The following is a 10279-nucleotide window of genomic DNA, read 5'->3' as shown; positions in this document are numbered from 1 at the left end:
CCTCCATTGTCTCTGCCAGGATGGTCATCAGTTCCCTCCTTCTGCTGCTTGTGCCTCTGTGGTTGCTGGTGCCTTTGCTTTAGTCTCAAGTCTTGCCACTGGAGTTACCAGGCTGTGAGCACTTCTCCTGCTTCTGGAGTTGCCTGGGTCTCGTGTTCCACCACTGGCCCTCCATGGGCTCAGGTACTGCTGCCCTATGCACCATCTGTGCTGCTGCTCCTGGGTTATCTTGGGCTGCTGACAGCACTGCTCCCAGGGCACTGTGTTCATGTGTGTTGCTGTTGCTGCCAAGGTCTTGGGTTTTTGTATGCAGCCTCCACTCCTGGTAGAGCCAGTGTGGTGGGTGCTGCCACTGGGGGCTGGGTCTGAGGTTCTTCAGTATTTCCTGAAGCCTCAGGTTGTAGGTGTCACCTGCCACTGCTGGGGGAAGGACAGGGGCTAAGCTGCAAGTGTTGTTGCTGGTTCTGCCATCTCTGGTCACTGGAAGACGCTGGTGTGTTTTTGAGACACTGGTCCGGGCACTGTGCTCCTGCTGGGAAAAACCATGTTTTGCTTGCTGCCCCGCTGCTGGAAAGACTGGTATCACTGCCAGGGGAGAATGGGACTGGTTCACTGCCTCGACTCTGTGACCTGAAACCTCAGGATGTGTGCACCACGTGCTACTGCTAGGGGAGCAGGGCACAAGCCATGAGTGAGTGCCACTGCTGTTCATGCAGTCTTTGGTCACAGGCACTGGTGTGCTGGTGTGCTCTGAAATGCTGGGTTAGGGCCTCCTGCCCCTGCCAGGGAAATTCATGTTTTGGATACTATCCCCACTACTGGAAAGACCGATGCCACAGCTAGGGGAAGAGGAGGGAGCTGAGTTGTTAGCTCCACTCCGTGTTCTAAAGCCTCAGGCAATGGAGAGGGGGCGGGGAAGGGGAGGGGCCAAGCCAGGAGGGACATTTGTGCCATTAGTAGCTGGTGTGAATGCTGTGTGAGGATCCATGTTTTGGATTGCCACCACCTTGGGAGGGAAAGGTGGTTGCTCCTCTAGTTCCACCCCCTCCCAGAGGTCCAGTCCACCCACCTTCAAAAGTATAGATGAGTTGATCACTCAGACATTTTGGTGTGCTGTGTAGGGAGTCCTTTGTTGGTCAGAGGATGTCTGACTGGTTGTAACTTAGAGGGGAGAGATAAAGGGAACAACTCACTATGCCATGATACTGATGTAACTCCAACTTAGTACATTTTTCAAAACTTTTTCACATCATTGACGTCACCAATTGAACACTCTTCCCAAATGGGGAGAGACGTGTGAAAGGATCTCTTGCCCTTCCTCTTGGGGTTCTTCCTCTGTTCAGTGTCACAACTTTGAAATGAGACTGAAGTTGAGTGTCCAATAGCACAAGCTTTATTAAATGGCCAAAGAATGAAGAAGTGGGAACGAAGTGCAAAAATCAACTTCTCAGCTCCTGGGGTGATTAAGCAGCTATTTATACGGGGTCTAGGTAATGAAGGGGAGGAATATTCACATTTATTTGGGGAAACAGGCAGGCTTTTCTAGGGAGCAAGGGTGCCACCTTTTTTCTTTCCTTATTTGATTATATCCTCCTGTTGCCATCGCAGTTGTAAACTGTCATGGAGTCGGTGGGTGTTTTGTATACTATGGTAAGGTATCACAGTGAGTATATAATGTGCTGCAGGTCTATGTCAAGTCAAATCAGAGTGCCATGTTGCCTTCAGTTAATTTTGACTCGTTTTGTTCAGCCATCTTATCCTTCCTTTCTTTGTGGTTTCCTGCAAGCAAAAGATAATATGTTAGGATTGTTCTGAGCAGTGTTGTGGTTAATGTCTTATGGGGCCAAAGGCTGGGATAACAATATCACTCCATGAATATGAGGTAATCAGAGAAGAGATATTATGTCTATTTTACCAATGAGGACACTGAAAGCCAGAGAGGGAAATATAAAGCAGGCAGTGGGTGACAAAGCAGACGGGACTAGAACTTGTGCCAAAAGTCAGAGAGTAGAGGGCATGTAGGAGGGAGAACAAAATGGCACAGAGCACTGACAGTCAGTATGACCCCCTCCCATGCTTCTGGACAGGATCTTGTAGAGGTGCTTCAGAGTAGAACTTTACAGTATAGCTTTCCTCTTGGTCCCTGTGGTCCCTTGGTTTGTTGCCTCACTATTAACTGGAATCAGAAACATAGGGCCAAAGCTGATAGGATGGCTGCCTACAGTTGAGTATCTGATGACTAGATTTGGACTTTCTTGCTCAGTATGTGAGATACCTAATTCCATGTCAGATGATTTAGGAGGCTACCGCACCCTTCCTTTGTCTGATGTAGCAATTATCTGTGCTTAACATTTCTAGTTTCTTTGATCACCACCCAAATCATGACCCCATTGGTCCCATATTCTCTTCTGTACTCTTAACAAAAATACCCTGATTTTTCTCCTTTCATCCAACACCCATTTCCTCCCATGCTTCACAAAACTTTCAATTGCATTCTCTGGAAATCCAGCCAAATGACAAGAAAACCCCCTTCATTCCTTAGAATTTGGTTATTGACTATTCTTTGCATTTCCTGGCTTTACCTGTAACCTGCATTTCCCTTGAGGACATTACTGCCCTCCTATATGTCACAAGTAGAGACAGCTCATTCTCCCACTTCTAAAGTACCTCAGGTTGAGGCTGTGGTGTGTTCTCTATGTTTCTTATGATTCCTTTCAAACCACTGTTCCTCCCTTGCTATTAGAAAATCTCTTGCTCCTTAGAAGCTAGTGCTACCCACTACCATTTCCCTGCCACTGTCACCTTCATGTCTCCTGGATACTCTCTTTTTCTGTGAAAACTTTGACATTGGTTGCAAAGTCTTACTCTTGAGTCCATCATCCTGAGTGACCTCAATATCCATGGCGATGACCCCATTCAATGCTCAGACCTCTCCTTTCCTTGATTTCTTTATCACTCAAGTCCACCGCCTGCATTCTACTTCAGCTACCTATGCCCATACCTGTTTTTTCTGTTACTCAAGAATTATCTCACTTCTTAAATCACTTATTCATACATTCTATTCTCTGACCACTACTTTCTATCCTTACAGTGTAATGACTGATTGGCTCGCACGTCCATGGGGCCTCCAACCCACTGACTCTTACTTTCTTCTTACTCTACTGTGATTCCTCTGCTGCCTTTCTTTCTCTCCTTATCCACTTCAGAGTCTATGGTCTGTAATTTCAGTAACTTTCTTACCAGTGTTGTAAACTCTCTTGTCATACTATCTTTTTATTGCACTTTCCTGTGGGTAAAACCCTGCCTGGTTGATTCCAACTATTTGACTTCCCTGTATTGGTGAATGCTGCTGGAAAAAACTTCACACAACCTGGAATTGATATTAAATTAATGGTCTAACTTCAACTCTATCCTAAACAATACCGACAGTACTCAATACTAGAAAGTTCACGGCAATATTGTTTATTAGAGTCAAAAAACTGAAAACAAACCAAATGCTTATAAATAAGGATTTGGGTAAATTGTGGTGTAGCCACATCATGGAATACAAAATGGAAATCTCCAGATGCAAACGTAAAGAGAAGTAAGTACCTGAGGTGAAGCTGTAACCACTGTAGGATGGGGTGGAGGGTGGATTATTGAATTTGATAATTTCTAGGGGTTTTGGTTTTTCTGCCTATCTAGATGGAGCTAAAAATCTATCCATCATCTCAGAGAAATGACTGGATCTCTGGGATTCAAGTTAAAAACAAAGTTTCTCTTGAGATATTGAAATATTGTGCTTACCTCTTGCCCGATTTTTGAGTTCAAAATTTAAACTACATGACATATAAACCCACAGTCAACAAAGTGGTTTCAGTCAATGTTCCCTCTGAGGTGTTAGGAAGATACAAAATTTATCACTCCACAGGAACAACACCATAACCCAGACAACAAGGACTTCACGTAGGAAAGCCCCACTGAAGATGAGCTCACAATCCAATATTATAAAACACAGGAGCAAACAATTCACATGAGCCATTGTCAGGATACAACAAAGAGGAGATTTACACACATTTCACACAGAATTCCATATAATTCAAGGCATAAAACAAGGACTTGAAATTCTAAAAAAAGGAACAAGATACCAAAGAACAAATGGCCAAAGGAAAAAACCATGAAAAATGTGATCATTAAAACAAAAAACTCAGTGGACATGGCAAACTACAGACTGGAGACTGCTTTGTAATACCCGAATGAAAAATAAGGTCTTTGAAATAACAATAAGAAAACTGCAGTGAGCAAGATAGAGATGGCATTTGAAGCAACTGAAGAGAGAAAGAGAGGATAAATGTCAGGGAATTATCAAGAGATAGCACAAAGACATGAAAAGAAGGAAAATGTGTGTGATACTGCGATTTATAACACATATATATTTGATCATTCAGATGACCTAAATATATTTCTCATATATATTTGGTCTTCATCTATAATTCCTGGCTCACAGCTCCCAAAACCCTTGGAATTTTCTGAGCAATAAGAGCCATGAGAGACTCTTTTGTTATAACATTCAGCCTCTTGTCCTCAGTTCCAGAAGTTGCTTCAGACCCATTAAAGTGAAATGAGTGTCTTGTTATTCAAGATGCCCCCTTCTACCACAAATGGGTGTACATTAATGAGTAGACTTTGGGAAAGCTCCTAAGGATGGGGCTGGTTGGCAGGGAACCAACCATGTGATTAGAGGATTCAAACTTTCATTCCCACCTCTCTGACCTCTAGGGAAGGGACAAGGACTGGAGGTCGAATCAATGACCAATACCCAATGATTTAACCAATTATGTATGTGTAATAAAGCCTCCATAGAAACCCAAAAGGATAGGTTTTGGAGGGCTTCCAGGCTGGTGAACACTTGCAGACATGGAGAGAGCGACGTGCCTAAAGAGGGCATAGAAGCTCCACGCCCCTTCCCACGTACCTTACCCTATGCATCTCTTCCACCTGGCTCTTCTTGAGTTATATCCTTTTATAATAAACTGGTAGTCTAGTAAGTAAAATGTTTCTGTGAGTTCTGTGAGTTGCTCTAGAAAATTAATCAAACCTCAGAGGGGGTCATGGGAACCTCTGAAGTATAATCCTTTGATCAGATGCACAGGTGATAACCTGAATTTGCATTTAGCATCTGAAGTGGAGGACAGTCTCATGGGACTGAGCCCTTAACCTGTGGATTCTGATGCAATCTCTGGGAAGATAGTGTCAGAATTGAGTTGAATGGTGGAACACCCAGCTGGTGGGACACACCCCCCCACTATGGAATTTGGTGAAAAGAAGAATTTAATATGCAAGAAATGTTGAAAGGTATGTAGAATAGAATTTAAAATTCCAACTTATATCTAATAAGAGTGCAAGAAGGAGAAACTAGAAAGAATGAGGAAGAGGAAATATAAGAAGTGATAATAACTGAGTTTGTTCCAGAAATGATAAAACATTAATCCTCAGATTCAGGGCACACAATGAATTCTTAATAGAAGACATAAGAAACTCACACCTAGACATAGAGTGAAACTATAAACATTAAAGACAAAGAGATCTTAAAAGCAGTAAGAGAGAATAGACAGGTTTCCATAAAAGAATTAAACTAAAAACAGACAAAAAAAAAAAAAAAAAGCAAAAGACGGAAGACTGTATAATGTTAGCTTCTAAGTGCTGGGAGGAAATAACTATTAATCTAGAATTTCATACCCATCCAAATTATCATCCAAGATTGACAGCTAAATTAATAGATTTTCATCATTTAAGACCAAGTGCTGACCAAAACTAGGATAGTTAACCACTAATAAGCTCTTATTAAAAGAAAAAACAAAGGGTAAGAAAAAGAAATTGGACCCCAGGAGGAAGGAAATGCAAGAAGTAAGGCCAGAGAGCAGGGGACCATGAGTGAGAATGGGTAAGTAGGAAGCCTTGCACTAGAGTGTCAACAAAACTTGCTGCAGTGTGTGTGCACACTGCTGGCAGTCCCCTTGCTGTAGAAGAAGAAAAGAATGGAAACACATTTGAACTAGAAAGACAAGCCCCTCCCTCCTGCTGTGAGCCTCTCGGGCCCTCTACTGAGCATGCTTAAGGTTACATAGTATCGACTGGCAAAGGAGCAGTGTTTACAGGGCTGAGCTCCAGTATCACAAAACGGGGCAATGAAGAGTGGGTTTGGAGCCGAGAGGCAATAATTTGGTAACCAGCATGTCAATTAATGAACAAAGAAACTGGTAAACATAGGTAAATCCAAAGAAGTACCATGTGACTAAAATGATGATAATAATAATAGTATAATATAACATAGTAGTTTGGGGGCCGGAAAAACCAAAGTGAAATAAAATGCTGGACAACAATAACAAAAAAGAGAATAGAGTACTTGAAGTTAAATCACTCTAATGTCCTTATAATATGTACCTTAAAGATGAAAATTTCTGACAATTTCTTGGTAGTAGATGCACTTTACAGATGGCTCGTTACATGGCTGTTGGTGAGAGGTCTCAGTTCCTTGTTGGTTGTTTGCAGAAGGCCTCAATTCCTCACCCTGTGGGCCTTTGTCCAATTAATTTTGTAAGATCTTAATAACCTGAATACAAAACCATAACAATGACATTACAAAAAAAGTAAACTATAGGACAGTATTAATCAAAATCAAAAAACAAAAATCCTAAACAAGTGTTAGCTAGCCTCAGCCAGCAGCCCATACAAAGGCTAAGACAGCAGGACCATGATGAGTTCTTCCAAGACTTTAAGATTGACTTAACATTTAAGAATCAATCAATAATTTACATTATTAACAGAATACAGGTGAAAAGCCATACTACCATCTCAATAGATACAGAAAAAGCATTTGATAGAATACTCATCCATTCTTGATAAACTCTTTAAAAAATTAGGAATAGAAAAGAATTTCTTTAATCTGACAAAAAATTGTCTACAGAAGTCCTATGAGAAGCCATAATAAAACGCTAATAACTTTCTTTTGACATTGGGAATGAGACAAAGAATTCTACTGCCAGCACTTTTATTCATCATATACTGAAGATTCCAGTAGTAGAATAGGCAAGAAAAAGAAATAAAAAATATAAAGATTGGAAAAGAAGAAATGACATTGACATGACTGTGTATGTAGAAAATCCAAAAAAATTTAGAGTTTAACTATTAGAAATAAGTGAAGTTATTCTTGTACTAGATCAAGGTCAAAAAACAAAAGTTGATTGTATATCTTCTTACCAGCAATAAATATCCAGAAAATAAAATTTTAAAGATCTTACCATTAACAGTAGGATCAAACTTATCAAGTATCTCGGAGTAAATCAAATGAAAGATCTGCAAGACCTCTACAGAAATTTGTTAATTATTACTTAGAGAAATTAATGAAAATCTACATAAACGGAGGGATGTAACATGTTCATGGATTGGAAGACTCAACATTGAAAATATGACAATTCTCAATTCTCTCCAATTTGATAAGATTTAGAGCAACAGCAAACCAAATACCAGTAAATTTAGCTTTTTTTTAAATTTTGAAGGTGGATGAAAATGACATCCAGATTCTCGAATTTACACAGAAACGCAAAGAATTAAGAAGAACCAAGACAATTTTGAAGAATAATACAATTGGAGCACTTACTTTAGTAGATTCAAGCCTTATTATAAAGCTACAATAATTAAGACAGCATGGGACAGTAATTAAGACAGCAAAGATAGATAAAAAATTGACCAGTGAAAAAGAACAGTGTCAAGAAACAGATCTATGCATACATGGACACTTGATTTATGATGGGGATGGCACTGCAGAGCAGTGAGGAAATGATATTCTGTTCAATAAATAGTGCTGAGGCAACTGGATACCCATATGGGAAAAAATGAAATGGGATCCCTATCTCACACCAGACATAAAAACTAATTCCAGATAGATTGTAGATCTAAAGGTGAAAAGGAAAACAAAACAAAACAAAAATCCAAGAAATAAGAGAGAAAATTTTTAAGACCTGGGAATTGGGAAAGATTCTTACAACAGCACATATTCATTAAGCATAAAGGAAAGGATGGACAAATTGGGCTATATTAAAGTCAAGAACTTCTGGCTATTAAAAGACACCTAGGAGTGAATAAACACAACGTATAGAGTGGAAAAAGGTGTTCTAAGCATGTTTAGAGGGTGGAATTCAGTGAGGAGAGATGGAGATGCCTCCACACGCATGATGGTCTCTCACTGAGGTAGGAACCCAGGAAAGGTCAGGTGAGAAAAACGTTAACAAACAGGTCTGTGACTACAGTACTTAGATGTGTGGAGTGAGGAAGAGAGAGACTGAGGATGTCCCCTAGGCTTCTAACTTGGGGGAGCAATGGTTGTGGAACCTTTCGCTAAGACAGGACATTCTGGAGTAGCAGCTGGTGGGGGAGGGGTGCCGGATGCGCCTGGTTTTTGAACTGGCGAGTTCGAGGTACCTATGGGCTGTCCAGGGGAAGGCAGCCTGAAGGTGGTTGGGCACATGGGTCTGGGGCTCCATTTGAGATTCAGTGGCCTTCAGGGGGAGCCGATGTTCCAGGACCACATGAAACCAACCAAGGAATGTGCAAAGTGAGGAGAGAGGAGGGTAGGGTCCTTTCATCAGAGGGGCGCCGTGGGTCGGGGTCTACTACTAGCCTTCAACTTTCTGAAGGCCTTAGACAATATTAGAAGGCTGAAAAAAACCCCAACGTTTGTTTACCGAAAAAAAAAAAACCACAAGCAAAACAAAACATAAATCACTGCAAAATATAATTATTTCAAATGCAAGATTATAAAAAGCCTTTCAGCTTTTTTACAACGAAAACATTATTTAATCATGACATGCGTGGATTTAATATACCTAATATATTTGATGTGATGTGGGGCCAGGACCATCCCGCCCCGCAACATGTCATAGTTCCAGAAGTCTATGAAGGGGGCCCAGGTCAGAGAAGATGTCTCCTACGGTGCTCTGCTCCGTACCCCTGAGGGCTCCTGCCTCTTGGGCCGCGCCCCCTACCCTACCCTTCCTCCACGCTGCGGCGCCCCTCACCTTTGTGGAGGGTATTCACGTGATACTGGGTGTTGAGCTTCTGGGTTCGTAGCTCTTTGAGGTACAATTCCCTCAAGATCTGGTTCTGATGGACTTCATCTAGGACTACCTTCTCCTTTTGGTGTCCAGCCATGGCCTCGGCCCTGCTGGGTCGGGTCCCGCTCCTTCTGGACGCTCGCCCAGTGCAGGGTCTCCGGCCGTCTCCGAGCAACAGTGTCGCACGCCGTCTCCAGGCAACAGCGTTCCTTGGAATCTTATTTCGAATCCCGCCGCTTCTGGCGCTCTGTTCACCTTGTCCAGCTTCTCAGGACCAAGCCTGGTTACTAGGACTGCCCCTCAGCTGCCAGGAGAGGACTTGCAGTCCAGTGGCAAACCCAGGAGGTAGTGGACTTATGATTGGACCTCACCTTGACCAGTTATTTCCTAAAAAAAGATTTTGGAAGGAGCCAGAAAGCTCTCCCACTTTAAAGCAGATGCCAGGAATTGAAACCCTCTTGTGTCTATCTCACAAAACAGTGGAAGTTTCATATCTGAGATGACGTTCTGGCTGATCTCACCCGTGCGATAATATAGATAGAATAAGCTTTTCCTAATCTGAGTAACTTGGGGACTTTATAGTTTATATTTAAACAAAATTTTTTTTTAGGATTTTATTTTTTCCTTTTTCTCCCCAAAGCCCCCTGGTACATAGTTGTGTATTTTTAGTTGTGGGTCCTTCTAGTTGTGGCATGTGGGATGCCACCTCAGTGTGGCCTGATAAGCGGTGCCATGTCTGCACCCAGAACTCCAACCAGGGAAACGCTGGGCCACCAAGGCAGAGCACAAACTTAACCATTAGGCCACGGGGCTGGCCCCAATATATTTTAAAATTTTAATTGTGGTAAAGTACACAACATAAAATTTACCATCGTAACCATTTTTAAGCACACAGTTCAGTAGTGTTAAGTGTAATCACATTGTGTGAGACCAATCTCCAGAACTATTTTATACCCATTAGACAACCATCCCCAGGCCCTGGCAACCACTATCTTACTTTCTGTTTCTATGAATTTGACTACTCTAGATATCAAATAGATAACAAGCAGTACTGGACTGTGTTCCTTGAGAGAAGAGAAAGACGTGAGATGAGCCCTACAATTTGCCCAAGTTTCCTCCTGGAGACGCTTTCTAAAATATTCAAGGAAGAGGAATCCAAGCTGAACATGGCAAAGTTGTCTGGTTAA

At 41.9% G+C, this 10279-nt stretch overlaps 1 long non-coding RNA gene across 1 annotated transcript; it reads right to left on the bottom strand.

Annotated features, from left to right (window-relative positions):
- Positions 1-1418: 1418 nt before the first annotated feature.
- Positions 1419-9238, bottom strand: LOC106847777 (uncharacterized). The gene is made up of 3 exons (XR_006527839.2): positions 9057-9238; positions 6424-6592; positions 1419-1779 (listed from the first exon to the last, which is right to left on the bottom strand). It is a non-coding gene; the product is annotated as an uncharacterized lncRNA (long non-coding RNA).
- Between the last annotated feature and the right edge of the window lie 1041 nt (positions 9239-10279).

Source organism: Equus asinus, chromosome 5 (genome assembly GCF_041296235.1).
Source record: "Equus asinus isolate D_3611 breed Donkey chromosome 5, EquAss-T2T_v2, whole genome shotgun sequence".
In the NCBI taxonomy this organism is placed as follows: Eukaryota; Metazoa; Chordata; class Mammalia; order Perissodactyla; family Equidae; genus Equus; species Equus asinus.
The sequence above is the reverse complement of the archived record's forward strand: the minus strand, read 5'-3'. Positions and strand labels throughout refer to the sequence as shown.